Genomic DNA, 18,155 nt, shown 5'->3' with positions numbered 1-18,155 from the left:
GGGGGAGGAGGGAGGGGGGACACCAGGCACAGGAAGGGCTGAGAAGAAGAGAGGCATCTCTGCATGCTGGTTCCGGGTGTTGAGCTGAAGGTATCCAAATTACAAGATCAGAAGCGGTCAGGATGATGGAAAGGCACTGGTTCTGAAGTCAAGACAGACATTTTATTCCTGTATCTATCACTCAGAAGCTGACTATCCTTGGGCAAGCTAATTAATCTCTCTCAGCCCCAGTTTCTTCATCTCTAAAATGAAGATAATAAAAACACCTTACAGGGTGATTGGGAGATGCACACACAACATTATATAAAGTACCAACAATAAAGATAGCAGCATATAGTAGCCTTGAATAAATCTGATCGTGTTTATGAATGTTTTAATCAAACACACTTAATTACTTCCTCATGAAACAACGAGGGCACATCTGTTTTAGAAAAGAAACATACTATATTATGGAAATATTTTAATTCCTTTCCAAACCAGTGATTAATACATCTGATCACCTCCATCTTGCATTCACAGGGTTCTGTGAGTACAGGCTAGCTGTATTCCAGGCTCTGTGCTCAGCCGGTTGGTTCTGAGCACCGGCTCTGCACTTGGCATGCATTCACTCATCAAGCACTAGCTGAGGCCCCGGGGTTCCCTGCCAGATCCCGGGCTGGGCTGAGGAGTGCCAGAGACGAGGCGGGCCTGGTCCAACTTCTCCAGAGGCTCAGTCCAGCAGGGCAGACAAACGTGTCAACCTCTCCTTAGGAAGAGCACGACTGCTGCTAGGACGGATGGACAGGCCTTCTGCAGGAGGAGCATGCAGAGAGTACAGCTCATTCTGTCTCAAGGTTTGGAAAATGCCCCAGAGACGCACAGTAACTCATCAGCTGCAGAAGAAAGGAAAGGGCACTCCAGGCAGAAGCACAGTGGGAGATGTAACGGCAGGAAGGCATAGAGGCTGAAAAAGGTGCATCAGGGTCAAATTTGTTCTGTAGACCTGGAGTTTTCAAATTCTTCTTTAGCCACAAAACCCTGGCTTCAAAGAAAAGCAAGGCAGAGGCCCCATTTATAAAACTGATAAAAAGCTCTTTCAGTTAATGAGGGGAAGGGCACTAGGGGAGGGGATGGTACTCCATCCTACCCTGATGCCCCTCCACTTCTGCACCTGCCACTTACTGGCTGAGTGACCTTAAGCAAGCGATTTAAACTCTCTGCGCCTTGGTCCTCTCATCTGGAAATAGAAACTGAAAATAAACAAACAAAACCTCCAGCATCTACCTTTCAGAGATCTTGTGAGGATTAGGTGAGATAATATATGGAAAGTACACAGTACAAAGCCTGATAGAAACAATCAGAAAATGTAAGCTGCCTTTGCTGCTATTGTTGTTTATGTTTTGGCAACTATGGAGGCATCTTCAAATAATGAACAGTTTATTCATGGAAGTTTTTATCGACAGAGAGATGACAAGGCAAACAACCTGTGCTCCAGCAAGATGACTTTTTGAGATCTGACTAGTAATTTAACATCTTGTGTACATTTAAAAATCCAAATGTTCCCAGCATATAGCCATGAATTTTTCTCTTTCTGGTATTAATTCATTCACTTAGTTTGTAGTTTCATTCAGCAGCTATTTACTGGGCACCTATTGCATTCCAGCCACTATGTCAGAGTGAGTTTACAGTCTGGCATGGAAGGCAGTCATTAAACAAACACATGCACAATTAATCAACAAGTTACAGTGGTAAGAAGCATAATAAAGACATGTTGAGCTCCATGAAAATAAGCAGGGGAAAGGAGGCTGAGCAAGCTCTCCTGTGGGACTCCAGAAGAAAATGTGAAGATATTTAAGTTAAGGGATATTCACGTTGAGATGAAGAAGGGTGGAGAAGCTACGGAAGATCATTCCCACTAGAAGGAATGGCCCGTGTAAAACAAAGGCCTTTTTCCAGGTAAAGTTCTGGGGGAACTGAAGAGAGGCAGTGTGGCTGCAGCACAGAAAGCAGAGGAGAAAGACTGTGCCCAGTGAGGAGGCCGGCAGGGCTGGCAAGGGCGAGACTAGTACGCAGGCCCTTCAATGCCGTATTCAGGCTTAGCAGATCCACTGATGGATGAATGGACACAGAAGTGGGGTAGGTACACACAGTGGACTATGATTCAGCCTAAAAAGGCAGGAAATACTGGTACATGCTACATCATGGATAGACCTTGAAAAGATTATGCGAAGTGAAATATGCTAGAATCAAAAGGACAAATATTATATGATTCCACTTATATGACGTACCTGGTATAGTCAAATTCATGGAGACAGAAAGTAAAATAGCGATTATCCCGGACCTAGGGGATCGGGGAATGGGAAGTTGTTGTTTAATGGCTACAGAGTTACCGTTTTGCAAGATGAGAAGAGTTCTGGAGATTGGCTGCACAACAATGTGAATGTACTTAATACCACTGAACTGTACATTTAAAAATAACTGAGGGCTTCCCTGGTGGCGCAGTGGTTGCGAGTCTGCCTGCCGATGCAGGGGACACGGGTTCGTGCCCCGGTCCGGGAAGATCCCACATGCCGCGGAGCGGCTGGACCCGTGAGCCATGGCCGCTGAGCCTGCCCGTCTGGAGCCTGTGCTCTGCAACGGGAGAGGCCACAACAGTGAGAGGCCCACGTACCGAAAACAAAAACAAAAACAAAAACAAAAATAACTGAAATGGTAGATTTTTAATGTATATCTCACCACAATAAAAAGAAAAGAAAAAAAGGAGAGAAAAAGAGTCTTAGTAGATTGTTTCTAAGAACAACATGGAATATCACAGACATCTGAGTGAGGCAGAGGAAACGTGATCAGACTTGTATTTTGTGCAGAAACCAATGTACAAACCAGACCTAAGGATATGGCAAAAGTCTGCCCAGAAGCCTCTAGGCCCGCGGATGGGGAGCTCAGGGCCTAGCCTGTAGCGGCTTCTCGGCTGGATGATTAAGACAGTAGCCTTTTCCGCCAGGGTCAGAGAGCCTCCCCACATAAGGCAGGGGTTTTGGCTGAGCCGGGAGGGTCACACTTTGTTTGTACAAACTCCATCAGGCGGGTCTTCCAGTAACATCCTGGATGGGGGCTTCCTGCAAAATTCCTTGAGCATGTTCCCATGAACAATAAGCCGAGGGGCATGCCCCTCTGGTAACTCACAAAGCAGAGTCCCCCCAACTGAAATGATACTTCCTATGGTTTCAATGAGAACGGGACACGTGCAAAGCCATTCATCAGGTGTACATCAGAGGAAGCTACGCACAGCGTGGCAACTGCAGTAAAAACCAGTTATTGGGCTGGCCAAAAAATTTGGTTGGGCTTTCGTTAACATCTTACAGAAAAACCCAAACGAACTTTCTGGCCTGCCCAATATAATATGTCAGACTTCAAAAGGATCTTTGGTCACTTAAAGCGGACTTAAAAAGGTAGAAAGGACACATGTTAGAGCCAGGAAGACCTAAGTTGGCATCTCTGCTCTGCCACTTGTTAGCTTCAGACCCGTGAGCATGCTGTTCAACTTCTCCTGACTCAGTCTCCTCATGTGTAAAATAGAAGTAAGGGTATTACTAAGAGGGTGGAAGCAAGGATTAAATGAAATGATGGTGGCAAGGGCTCGGCACATGGCCAGTGTGTATGCACTGCAGCAGCTCAATACGGGGTGGCCACTTTCCTTACTACAGAATCTCCAAGGCTGGGGGATGACAGGATGCGAGCGTTTGGGGAGAAGGCAGTCAAAAAGGATTCAGTCACTAGGAACTTAGGCTACTGAGTGGCTGGTGGGCAGCGAGGGACAGAATGGGAAGAGCGAGGGCGGGCATGGGGGCCACGGGAGGCAGGAGGCTGAGGGAGAAGGGTGCCCCACTTCCAGGGAACAAACAGCCTGTGGAAGCGCATCTGACAGCTCCACCAAGAGAAAGCCTGCTGCCCGCCTCCACACTGGGCTGCTGGGAGACTCCCCGCCAACGGCGCATCGGCCTGCAATCAGCAGCAGACACATGCCCTGCTTTATTGTTTGCTGGTGGGCGCTGCCCAATGCCTTGGGGCCGCTGGCCCCGAAGGAAATGTTTTTGTTTGTGTAGCCCAGCCAGACTTCCTATGCTCCTAGGGACACAATTCTCCCTCCCCTCTTTCCTCACCACCTCCCCATCCCCACCCTACCCCCCCACCCCCCCCCCCCAGCTCACCAGCCTGTCTTACATGTCTCATAAAGACACGAGATGTCCTTCTAGCCCAAATGAAATCACACACACACTTTGGAAGGACTTCTACCATCAGCAGTAACTTCGGTTTTCTCTGGGGACACAAGTGGGCACCTGCTTTCAAAGGCCTGTCCTGTGACTGAGGCCTGGCTAAACCAGACATGCCATCCTGAAATACAGCCCAGCATGATGGAAAGAGAGACGAGGTTGAGGTCAGGGGTCACAGCTCCACATTCCCAGCTGAGTGACCTTGATGAAGTCACTCATGTTCTCCTTCCCTGTCACCACAGAAGGCTGGAAACCCAAGTCCAGGGATATGTGGAAGTAACTTACCTCAGCTCTTGTGTACAGGACAAAGAGCACAGGTTTGGCGGTCAAGGCAGACTTGAATTCCACTCCCAGCTCTGCCACTTAGAGGCTGGGTAACTGTGGACAATTAACTTTTCCTCCCTAGATCACAAAGAAGGGTGTTTACTGAAGTGTTTAGGAGAACAGTCTCTGAAGCTAGAGTGCCAGGGTTTGAGGCCCAGATCTATCATTGCTTAGACGTATGGCCCTGGGCAAGTACTTTTACCTCTTTGCCTCAGTGTTCCCATCTGTCTAATGTGTATAATACCACTAAGTTAATGGGATTGTTGTAAGGATTAAAAGAGTTACTAAATGTGCCGGTCATGGTGACGTGCTCAAGAAACATTACCTGTTATTGTTTGCTCACCTGTAAATGGGGGCCGGGGGAGTAATAAAAATGTTACCTTTCTTCTTCCACAGTTAGTGTTAAGAGTGAATGACAGATGATGGTTAAAGAATTCAGCATGTGTAGGTACTGACTATTTTAAAAGCTGTCAATCAGATCAGTAATAAAAATAATAGTGAAGTCTCCCACTAGAGAGAGAGAGCAGAGCAGAGTGGCTACAGGCCCAGGCTCTGAGAAAGACACCTGTCCTTCCCCTTACTAACCGTGTAATGCTGGGAACAAAGAACTCCCCTCCCCTGTGACTCAGCGTCTTCATCTGTAAATAGGGGTAATAACATACCTACCTCAAAAGATTGTTATGAATATAGCAGTTAGTATACAAATAGCACCTGGAGCAGCAGTGGGCACACTGACTGCATTACTGTCCTTACTACACACTAGCTCCTGTTTCAGGGTCTAGGGATACAGCAATGAACCAAACTGACGAAGCTCCACCTACTCACATTCTTTGTTTTTGTTTCATAAACACACACTGTATTTTATTTTAACAAGAGATAAATAAACTGGCCTAGTCACATTCTAGTGAAGGAGAGAAAGAGTACACGTAAGTCTATAAACCAACACATAAGTGCTATGAATAAAATAAAGCAAGATAGGGAGAGAAGGAGGAAACATTATGATCGCAGCAAGGGCCCACGGATAACTGCCTAGACCTCTAGCCCCAGTGCCATCTGCTCCCCTTCAATCAGAATAACAATGACTAACATTTGCAGAGCTGTTCCCACGTGCCAGGCTCTGAGATGATGCACACTTTGTGCATTAGCTGAGTGAACCTTCACACCATTCCTATGACATTAGTGGTCTTATTACCTGATGTTTGCAGATTAGGAAAGGGAGGCTCAGACAGATCAAGTAACCTGCCCAAGGTCACACAAGTTCCTGGTAGACCTGGGATCTGAGCCCAGTGCAGCCTGATTTGTGAATTCCAGGTCTCCCTGCTGGTGCTAGACAAATCTAAGCAGCTAATCTTACTAGCTGCAGTGACGTGGAGAGCACTGCTCGTTCACTAAGGCCTGCTTAGACACACAGTTCACTGCTACTCCGCCAGCTCCCCTACAAGTCTAAGCATAGCGGGGAGAAAGGAGAAAGTGAGTCCCCACAGGTGGGCAGTAGAACAGTGAGCTGATCTCCAGCGGCCAACTGCCAGGTTCTGTAAGTAGGTGCAGGACACAAAGGGTGACAACAGAAGATGGCAGGAGGAGCCTGTCCTTTTGGGCGCAGCTTCTGCACAGGTGTTGATGGCAACTTTCTCCGCAGCCCATGCTCCGCTCTTGATTCCTGATTGCACTTTCTTGTGTGTTTCAAACAGAACGTCTGTGCAGGGAGGGAGCCCCCGTTCCACACACTTGGGACCTGAATAGTAGGAAGCTCTCCTAAAAAGCCACAGGCTGGGTGAAGAGAAAGCAGCCATCCTAAAACTGCACGGAGGCTCGCCAGGCTTAGAAGTCGAGAGAAACAACGTACTGTGCTGGAAGTCCTCCAGAAGATGAATGAATGAACGGCCCTGGAAAGCAGCGATGGCGAACAGGCAGCGGGCATGAAAAGGGCTGGAAAAGCAGCTACAGTTGTTCAAATGCAGTTGGTGGCTGCCCCAGCCCAAATGAGGTCATTAGGCGGTCTCCTCTGATTTTTTTTCTTTCACCATTACTAAACGTTTATATGTATGCGACTTATGGAAGAAAAGGGTATTATCAATATTTCCTAGAATGTGCACCTTATACACACTATCCCTGGTATGAGATCCACAAAGTGATACAGCAGCTAGACAAAGAGGCCACCGAGCTAGAAGGAGGGAGGTTCCAGGTCAGCAGCCCGAAAAGCAATGTGATAGTGTGGCAGGAACGTGGGCTTTGGAAACAGATTCGATTTGAATAATGACTCCTCTGCTTACTAATCCGTGACCCTGAACAAAGTACTTAACTTTCTGAACCCCAGTTTCCTCATCTGTATTATACCCATCTCAAAACGGTACTTATCTGCAGGCACAAAAACAATGAGATCGCCATGAAAAGATATACAGAAGATTCTGTTAAGACAAAAAAAGCAAGTTGTGGCACTGTAGGTACTTAATACCGTTTATGTAAACTAAATATGTATATGTGTGTGTGTGTGTGTGTGTATGCATCTTTTCAAATCTGGAAGGATATATATTGAACTTACCAACAGTTACTTCTGGGAAGAATATTTGGGGAACAATAGCTTTATTTTTCTGCAGGATTTGAATTTTTGCAATAAATGTGTATTATTTTTATAATTAAAGAGATGAAAATCATATATCTGATAAGAGTCTAGTATCCAGAACATACAAAGATCTCCTACACCTCGACAACAAAAGTACAAACAACCCAATTTAAAAACTGCATGAACGACTTGAACAGACATTTTTCTAAAGATGTGCAAATGGCAAACAAGCACATGAAAAGATACTCAACATCATTAACATTAGGGAAATGCAAGTCAAAACTACAATGAGATACCACTTCATACCCACTAGCACGGTAATAATAATAACAGAAACAACAATAAGTACTGGCAAGGAGATGGGGAAACTAGAATCCTTAAATATTACTGGTAGGAATGTAAAATGTGTGGTCCCTGTGAAAAAGTTTGGCAGATCCTCAGAAAGTCAGACTTATCGCATGACCCAGCAATTCCACTCGTATGTATATACCCAAGAGAACTGAAAGCATGTTCATAGCAGCATTATACGTAATAGCCAAAAAGTGGAAACAACTCAAATATTCATCAGCTTATGAAAGGATAAATAAAATGTGGCATATCCACACAATGCAATATTATGTGGCAATAAAAAAGAATGAAGTACTGATACATGCTACAACATGGACGATCCTTGAAAATATTATGCTGAGTGAAAAAAGCCAGTCACAAAAGACCACATACTGTGTGATTCCATTCATATGAAGTGTTAATAGGGAAATCTATAGAGACAGAAAGCAGACTAGTAGTTGCCTCAAGCAATCCCTAGGAGGGTGATTTGGGGTGAAGTGCGGAGTGACTGCTAGTAGGTTCAGGATGTCTTTGTGGGGTGATGAAAAATGTCCTAAAACTGAACGGGGTGATGGTTGCACAACTCTGAATATACTAAAAACCTTTGTATTACACACTTTAAATGGATGAATTATATCTCAATAAAGCTATTGAAAGATGCCATATGCCCATCTGGTTCTCGTCGTTGAAGAGTACTTGTCTCCTAGGTGGAAAGCTTAATGGCAGGCAGCATGTCTCGAGGTGGGATGGCAGTGACTGCTTCCCCATAACAGTTAATAATCACCACGCAGAAAAAGTCATGGGAACGCTCAGTAACAACAGTTAACTTGATAAGGAAGATTTTAAAAATAACACTATTTCTCATTTAGTGAATTTCTTTCCTTTCTTCACTAGTATCAGACCTGCATCACAGTCTAAAGGCTCTCCTTGTCTACTGCCGCTCCCTCTCCCCTTTATCCTCCTCAAGACTTTCTCCCAATAACTTTTCAGAAAAGCAAATATTGCTACTACTGCATTTTACAGATGAGGAAACCGAGACTCAGAGCTGAAGTAACTAGCCCAAGGTCGCACAACTCATTTCACTGGTTCTCTTATTCAAGTTGTTCTGACTGTAACCCTGGCTCCTCCAGGTATCAATTCCAGCTCTCCCTGGCTGCACAGCAGCTACCCCTCCCTGTTTAACTCAGCCTGGGGACCCTACTACCCTGCCGTACCAGCTGCTCTCCCTAGAAAAACCTGGTCATCATCCATGAAAGACTGTACATCAGCCTGTGCTACGGAAAAACACCTGTGAAAGAGAATCCAGCCTAGGAGAACCACAACCCAAGGCTTTTAACTGTAATCGGGTGAAACTGCCTGGTCCGATCCTAAGGAGAATTCTCCTCCATGCTGTCACCTTGGAACAAAGTCTGAGGGCAGGAGCCTGGCCTAGGCGTAAGGTCTATCATCACTAACAACGCCTGAAGGAAAAGTGGGAGCCAGTGATGGCAATTATCCAACAATTGTGAGGCCTTGGGGAGCAGTTCAGTGTCAAGCTGAACTGCTGACACTGGGCTGAGGGTGTCAATAAGAGCCAAGGTCCCTTGGCCTTTCCAGAAATACTACGCAAATCTCACACCACAGGCAGGACTAGTCAGCGGATTTGCTTCTTTGGGATATACCTTCCAGGAGGTCTTGGTCACCATAATTCATATTCAAAGAACAAACCAAGTACTCATTAACAAACAAACTACAGTGTTCCTGAGCATCTTAAATTCCAAGATAATTACAACATAATGACTCAACTCCTCCCACCCCTAAAAATGGAGGAAAAGACAGGAAAAAAAAAATGAACATGGGGCTGGGGGAGGGGGTTAGTGAGGAAGAGGGGGAAAGAGAGTGTTAAGGACTGAAAGAGCAGTCAGCAAACAGAAAGAAAATATCGTTAGTTTTACTCCCAAATAATCAGAAAAAGAATGTTTCCAAGAACTCCTTAACCAGGAGAATTAGATAATAACAAATACTGTAAGAAAAAGGAATTAAAGTTTATGACACACCAGGCCTCACACTAGGAGTATCACATATAATATCCCATTATTCTTCAAAAAAATCATAGAAATAACACCCATTTTACAGATAAGGAGGCTGGAGCTTCCAAAGTTAATGACTTGCCCAAGGTCACTACAGTGAGCACATTCCCCAGGCCACTGTCAGCCAACGGCCACCCGTGGCACAGGGACTCCTCTGACGGGCAGTCTCCGCTCAGGAACGCACCATCAGCCCCCCTGACCTTCTCAGAAATGCACTGCAGTGTGAGGTGTCTTCTAACCAGTCCTCCTCTTTTCCTTTCTTCACCAGTGGCAGACCCGCACCCTGTCTCTTTCACAGGCCTTTCTGCCCATAAATCTCTTGCACATCTAATTCTGTCCTGGCATCTGTTTTCAGAGGACCCAAGCTGATATAACCAGAGAATGAGAGAACGGGGATTTGAACCTAGGTCTGTCTAACCCCAAAGCCCTTGTGCTTTCCTTTATACCCAGAGATTAACTGATAAATAAATCATGTTGCTAAATCCAATGATCAATTCTTAGACCTTCTCTTCCTTGACCTGTTAGTGATATCCGGTGTAGCTAATGAGTCCTTCCCCTTTAAAACAATTCCTTTGTTTCCAGGACCCCACACTCTCCTAGTTCTCTGGCCACTTATTCTCAGTCTCTCTTGCTGGTTCCTCCTTATCACCCTGACCCATAAGCCTTGATGTGGACTGTCCAAGGCTCAGTTCCCAAACCCTTCTCTTCATTATCGGTATTTACTCTCTAAAATCATCTCATCTAATTTCATGGTTTCTTCTTCATGTTCATGCTTCCCAGATTTCTCTCTTGAGCCCACACCTGTCACCAGAACTCTAAACTTACATACCTAGCAGCCTACTTGACCTCTCCACTTGGATGTCTAGTAGAATCTCAGAATAAATATGGACAAAATCTGCTCTTCCCTCACACCCAGCCTGTCCTCCCATATCTGCCCTATCTCAGTAAATGGCAACGCCATCCTTCCAGTTGCTCAGGCCAAAAACCTTGAAGTCATCTTTGAGTTCCTTCTTCCTAAATTAACAACCAATCTGTCAGCAAATCCTGGCAGCTTTTCCTTTAAAATGTACCCAGAATCTTGACCACTTCTAGCCAACACCATTACCACACTAGTCCAGGCACCATACCTAGATTACTACAATAGCTCCTAACCAGTCCCTGCTTTCACCCTCGCCTTCCTACAGTATAATTCGCAAAATAGCAGGCAGAATGACCCTTTCAAAATCTAAATCAGATCATATCCCTCCCTAGCTCAAAATCCTCCAGTGACTTCACATTTCACTCCAAGTAGAAGCCAAAATCCTTATAAGGGTCTATTAGGAGTATGATGCTTAATTTTATATGTCACAAGTGTGCCCAGATATTTGATCAAACATTATTCTGGGTGTTTCTATGAGGGTGTTTTTGGATGAGTTGAACATTTAAATCAATAGACTGAGTAAAGCAGACTTCCCTCCCTGATATAGGTGGGCCTCATTCAATTAGTTGAAGGCCTGCATTAAAACAAAAATAATAGGGAATTCCCCTGAATAAGAAGGAATTCCTCCTGCCTGACTGCCTTCAAGCTGGAACAATGGTTTTTCCCTGCCTTCGACTCAAACCGAAACATCAGCACTTCCTGGGTCTCAAGCCTCCTGGCCTTTAGACTGGTACTACACCATCAGTTCTCCTGGTTCTCAGGCACTTCAGGCTCAGATCAGACCCACACCATCAGCTCTCCTGAGTCCCCAGTTTGTCTCCCAAGAGTGTAGATCTTGGGACTTGTCAGCCTCCATATTCACATGAGCCAATTCTTTATAATAAATCTCTTTATACACACACACACACACACACACACACACACACACACACACATCTATCTACATATATGTATGTATATACGTGTGTGTATGTATGGATATATATATATCCTGTTGGTTCTTTTTCTCTGGAGAACACTGACTAATAGAAAGACTTTACATGATATTGGCCTCTCCATTTCACTCTGACCTCATCTCCTATTTCTCTCCCCTCCCTTGTTCTGCTACAGACACATGAGTGCTCTCACTATTCCCTGAACACCCTAGGTGGACTCTCACCTCAGGGCTTCTGCACTTGCTGCTTCCTCTGCCTTAGTGCTGAATATAAGCCTAGTTTGCTCCCTCATGTCCTCAGTTCTCTGCTCAGTTATCACCTTCCCCCGAAGCCTGCCATGAACACACTACTTAAAACTGCACCAGCTCACTACCCCCATCTATAACATCCTTTATTTTTTTTCACTGCCTTATTTTTCTCCACAGAGAGAAAAATATGGCCAGCTGACACACACACTGCATGTGTGTGTTACTGTCCATTTCCCCAGTAGAAGTTCCACAAAGGCAGAGGCTTTGTCTAGCTTATTCACTGCTGTGTCCTCCATGTCTAGAACTATGCCTGACACATAGTAGGTGCTAATAAATATCTGCTGAATAAATTTACAAATACCCTAGAAGTTTCACATTTCAGCATAAAAACTTTATATTCTCATAAATGCAGTTAAGTGGTCACCTGGGGCCAGAGGACTCGCAGAGGGTCATGGGGAACTTTCAGGATGACCGAACTGGTCTATATCTTGACTGAGATGGTGGTTACAGTCAAGATATATATTTGACCTATATTTGTCAAAATTCATCATCACGTACACTTGAAATGGGTTCATTTTTTGTATGTAAGTTACACCTCAATAAAGTTAACTAAAAAAAAAACAACAAATACTTTATATTCCAGAGTGCTTCTCACACCAAAAAGTGGCACATAAATTTACTTCAGGTTATGCACCCTGATTTGAGCTTTGGCAATTTATGCTCCACATGCTTTGGGTTGGTATATAATTAAATTTTAAAATACCAATTACTGCCCCTTATTACAAAAAGAAAAAGTGCTCTCAGAGGTCCATAGACGTTAAGAATAGACTTTGATGTCAAGCAGACCCATATTTAAATCCTGCACAACTCTATCCATATTAGCTAAATGAACTTGAACAAGTTATTTAACCTCTCTCAGGCTTACTTAGCTCATGTATAAAAAATAGGGAATAACAGAATGACTTAAATAATATAGCATAAGGCCTAGAATATAGTTTGCACTCAGTAAGTAGTCATTTTGCTTAAAATTATTATTGCCATGCAGTGAGCCAGGAAGGCCCTTCAAATATCAATGGGGTTTCCTAAGAAGAGTGACGTCAAGTTTGGCTCTGAGGACCACTGGAGGGGTCACTCGGGTGTGTTGCAGATGGTTGTCTGGCCCTGAAGTGTCCATGTCTCCAAGAAGCTCAGCAATATGCAGCACACTGGTGCAAACAAGCACGGAGACAATCAAGGAACAAAAGCTACACCAAGGCCCCCCACATTCCATTCACTTCTTCCCCAGTTACGGTCCCGCCTCTACCACTTCCCACTCCCAGCAGAACAGGAAGATCCTTAGGAGATCATTATGACACTGTTAGTAAAAGAGAAAAAATTTTAAACGACCAAGCTATTCAACAATTGAGAACGATTTAATGTTATATGTAACATGCAAGCACTACGTATCCCTTCAAAAGAGTAAGGAAGAACTCTCCTCAGAGAGCAATGACACATTAAGTTAAAAAAAGGAACTGCAGGGACTTCCCTGGTGGCACTGTAGTTAAGAATCTGCCTGCCAATGCAGGGGACACGGGTTCGAGCCCTGGTCCGGGAAGACCCCACATACCGTAGAGCAGCTAAGCCCTTGTGCCACAACTACTGAGCCCACGTGCCGCAACTAGCGAAGCCCAGGCGCTTAGAGCCCATGCTCTGCAACAAGAGAAGCCACTGCAATGAAAAGCCCATGCACTGCAACGGAGTAGCCCCTGTTCACTGTAACTAGAAGAAAGCCTGCGTGCAGCAACGAAGACCCAACACAGCCATAAATAAATAAATAAATACGTTTTTAAAAAAAGAAAAGAAAAGCAACTGCATAAGAGTGCGTGTAATATAATCCCACACCATTATAAGAAAGATGGAGAAGGAGATTTACACGTCTGAAGTTACACAGAAAAAAATCTGGAAAATCACGGTGCTAAAAGTAGTGCCCTATGGAGAATAGGACGGAGGTACTTTTTTATTTAATCCTACTTAAAGTAAAACCAACGCAGACACTGACAAGAAATAATGAAAGAGGAGGACAATCCAGGAAGGATGCAGCTTTGCGGGGGAATGAGTCAATCTTCAGCACTTTCATTTCTTCGGTGAATTCATGATTCCTTACAGCTTTCTTTAAAGCCAGACATGAACTCAGTGCTCTCAAACCAAAGCACCCTCATTCTACTTCGTGTGGTTTTCTCATCAATATTTGGTAAAACAGTAAGTAAGGGAGTATTTGTTTGTTTGAGGGCATAAAGATGTGAATGGGGTGGGGCCTCTGATCAAAATAAACTGCTCAAAACATTTCAGGGTCCCTGATTAAGAAGTGGAAGACTGATATACCAGAAAAAGCTGCTATCCGGAGAAAAGAACAGGGAAAAAGGCAGTAAATAAGACCTGAGTTCCGTCGTGCTTCTGCCCCTTGGTAGCCCTATGACAGCGGGCACTGACTCCTGGGAGCTTCAGGTCTTCCATCAGGCAAGTGGGCACAAGAGCAGTCTCAACCTCAGAGTGGTGGTGTGAGAATTCAGGGAGAAACCCTCAAGCATTCAGCACAGTACCTCCAGGCATTACACCTGTAGTGCAGGTGGTTTATAAATAGGACCCAGAACTTGATTACATAAATAAGAAAGAAAAATAGAAGAAACTATTTCAGTGAATCTTGATTAACAGGAATGTTCACAGAATCCGTCCAGTTGACGGACTGCTCTAAATGGAAGAACACTGGCCAGAGAAGAAAACAAAAGCTATACACAGTGTCACTGCGGACGAATGTAACCCAGAGCCTGTAAGGTCCGATGTCATTTTACTGAGGACAGCCAGGAGAAAAACTTGCACACAGCCACACACACAGCTGGATTCGCAGAGGCTCTGAAAAGAAGGCTTGGTGATATGCACCACCCAGGCTCCAAGTTTGACCTGTTATGGCTTTAGGATTTATTCTCCGCCTACCTCCCAAAATGATCAGAGGCAGATTATAGGAAGAGTCATGTACTCAGTAGACTCATTTAAATAAGAATATAAGAATCAGAGGAGTGTGATGAGGGTGAGGTACCAGCTGAGATCTGTTGCAACTGAAAAATATAACTTAGCTCTGGGCATCATCCAGAGTGAAGGCAAAAAAGCAAACTTGCAGCCTATCATTAGGCAGAGGAAGAATCACAATCAACCAGGAAAGGTAAATTTTTTTTTTTTAAGATGTTGGGGGTAGGAGTTTATTAATTAATTAATTAATTTTTGCTGTGTTGGGTCTTCGTTTCTGTGCGAGGGCTTTCTCTAGTTGTGGCAAGAGGGGGCCGCTCTTCATCACGGTGCGCGGGCCTCTCACTATCGCGGCCTCTCTTGTTGCAGAGCACAGGCTCCAGACGCGCAGGCTCAGTAGTTGTGGCTCACGGGCCCAGTTGCTCCGCGGCATGTGGGATCCTCCCAGACCAGGGCTCGAACCCGTGTCCCCTGCATTGGCAGGCAGATTCTCAACCACTGCGCCACCAGGGAAGCCCAGGAAAGGTAAATTTTTATAGAACTAAACCTGAAATTTTAGCATCAGAAACTGATCATGGGAATTTATGCTTCTGATTCCCTCCCACCTGCCAAACTCCCACCATAAGCTTTAGTGTGTTATTTTCCTCCTTGCAGCTTTGCCAATTACCAGCTGTGTGACCTGGAGACAATGCCTCACCTCTTGGAATCTCAGTTTCCCCATCCTTTGAAGGGAGGGATGCACCTATCTATTTATGAAAAGGAATGAAGGAACATTTGCTAGCATTAAATGGGTGCTTGCTAAACATCAAAAGCTTTGTGCATATTATCTCACTGAAGTCTCCCAATAACTATATAAGGCCAGTCCCATAAATATTTTACAGAAGAGCTCTCTGAGATTCAGAGAGGTAGAGACAGTTGCCATTGTCACACAGCTAAAAAGCAGAAGAGTCAGAACTCAATTTCATGCTTTTGTGATACAAGCCACAAATTTAACCGTTAGACTTTTCCACTTTTCCTGTATATGTCAAGCACCTAACAGTTCCTGGCACATAGTAGGTACTCAACATATCAGTCCCCGTCCTCACTCCTTCCTTTTCTCCTAAAGTAAAATTATGTATATATGGAAAAATTTATGTCTACTGAAATAATATTAGTATCTTACATTTATATAGCTTCTTTCCTCTAAGGAGATCATGCTACTTAATCTATTTTCTCTGCTAATCTCACCAAAGCTCTAGCTATCATTATGTATTATTTCATTTATTTTACAAATAAGGAGCTAGAAGGCAGCAAGCTGTTAGGGTGACGTGCCCAGAGTCATATGGAAGTTACTGCCAAAACCAAATAAAAACCTTGGTCCCCTTTACATCTAAATCAGCCTTTATCCTCTCACATGACACAGCCTCCATAATAAAGAACAGATCATTCATTTTTTATCTGGAAAACTACCAAACGTATAATTCAGTGAGGGGCCTCATGACCTTACCACCTTGTCAAAGGGAAGAAAGTATATAAAAAATGAGGTTTGCAGGAGCAGACGGTTTTGGTCCGTCAACTTTCTCTTGGATTACGCCCATTAACCAACATAAAATAATGCAAAATATAATGTAACAGATCCCCGTGTCTTTGGAAATTCAAGTTAAACGCACTGATCTTTCAAACTTATATACAATGCACGAAGGCAATCATTAACTCGTGTGGGGCTGCAGAGGTGCACATTATATCAATGAGCTCTTTGAAAGAAACATATGATCCACAATGGGCCACTCTAAGAAGAATCCAAGTCAGCAACAAGCATTTAGTGGCATAAATTCACAGCATCGCAGCATTCTGGAGCTCCAGAAGGGACCTGGCAGACCACTGAGAACAACCCCTCCATCCTGTGCATCAGGAACCCGAGGCTCAGGGAGGTTAAGTGGCTTTTCCAAGATTTCACAGACAGGAGAGCAAGAAGGAAAAAATAAAGCTGCTGACTACTATCCATTCCACCTGCAAGTGTTGCTTCTGATGTCCGTGAGTACACTTGGCACTTTCCAGAATTACCTATCTATATAGAGAGTGCAGGAGAAAGAGCTTGGACTTGGTAACAGAAAAACTCAGGATTCAAATCCTGACTGCTACTAACTGGCCATGTGATCTTCAGCAAGTCTCTTAACTTCTCTGAATTTCAATTTTTTCATCTATAAACTATGGGTAAGAGTAAACTCTGCAAGTAAGCTGCCGGTAATATAAACAAGGGGTCCGGCACAGCCTTGAATTCCACAAAGGCAAACATCAGGTCCACGGACATCCCCAGCACCCAGCACGGAGGCTGGAACATTACACATCTGTAGAAAATTTGCTAAGCAAATCAATGAACTAACCAAGCAAACAGGTACTGGACTTGAACTCAGGTTTATTTGCTTCTTAAACACTAGGTTATATTGCCCCCAATTAACATGATTTCAAAGCAGAGTGTTAATTCTGACTTACAGACTACCGAGTAAACAGTGGAATAAGGAGGCCATTTTCTGGCCATAAAGCAAGAAACAAGTTCAGTGGGAAAGTTCCTGGACTCTCAGTGTTGGTATTAATTCTTGTTGCTAGCATGGGTACATCATGAGGCGTTAGAATCAACTAAACCTGGGTTTAGGTCTCAGCTTGAGCATAAGCTGTGTGACCTCAGAGATATTACTTTACCTCTCTGAGCCTAAATTTCCACAGCTGGGGAAAAAACCTACTTTACAGAGATTGCGTGGCAAATGAGGCAATCTATATAAAGGAATACAGGATGATGTGTGGCACACAATGACTCAACAAGTGTCACACTCCACTCCACTTCTAGTTATTTGGAAGCTTCATTCATTCATTTCACTTAGGTCTCTGCTCCAACGTCACTTCCTTCCTGAACCTTCCTGCCTACAATAAAACCCCCAACTCTCTCTATCCCCTTAGCCTGCTGATTTTTCTTCATAGTCCTTATCATCACCTGACATTACATTACGTATTTATTTGTTTTTATTTTTACTGTGCCTACTCGACAATAAAGAAAGCCCTGGGAGGATGGGGACTTCTTGTTGTTTGTTTACTGCGCTATCTCAACAACTAGGAAAGGGCCTGGCATGTAGTTAGTGCTTAATAAATATTTGTTGAGTGACTGAATGAATGAATTCAACACTTATTTGGGACTTGCTAGATGTGAGGCACTGTGTAGGAACAGGGGTTTGGAAACAACTAAGAAATGAGATTACAGAAGGAGAAACTGATTCTGCCTGCTATGGAATCTGAGATTTATGTCTCACCTGGACTACTGCAGTGGCCTCCTGACTGTGCACCCTGCATCTGCCCTGTCTCCCTACATTCCACTTGTTAATTGGCAGCCAGAGAGACCTTCGAAAAGTCAACATCAGATCATATCACTCCTCTGCTTAAGTGCTTCCAATGGCTTCCCACTACAATGAGAGCACAGCCCACACCCCTCACCACGGCCTGCAATGCCTGAAGCACCTCCTCTCACTAGCCCATCACACCCAGCCCCACT

At 44.3% G+C, this 18,155-nt stretch overlaps 1 protein-coding gene across 2 annotated transcripts in view; it reads right to left on the bottom strand.

Annotated features, from left to right (window-relative positions):
* MRRF (mitochondrial ribosome recycling factor) overlaps window positions 1-18,155 on the bottom strand; it is a 54,954-nt gene that overhangs the window by 11,565 nt on the left and 25,234 nt on the right. The gene's annotated exons all lie outside the window — the stretch shown is intronic.

Source organism: Lipotes vexillifer, unplaced genomic scaffold (genome assembly GCF_000442215.2).
Source record: "Lipotes vexillifer unplaced genomic scaffold, Lipotes_vexillifer_v1.1 scaffold1285, whole genome shotgun sequence".
Lineage (NCBI taxonomy): Eukaryota > Metazoa > Chordata > Mammalia > Artiodactyla > Lipotidae > Lipotes > Lipotes vexillifer.
The sequence above is the reverse complement of the archived record's forward strand: the minus strand, read 5'-3'. Positions and strand labels throughout refer to the sequence as shown.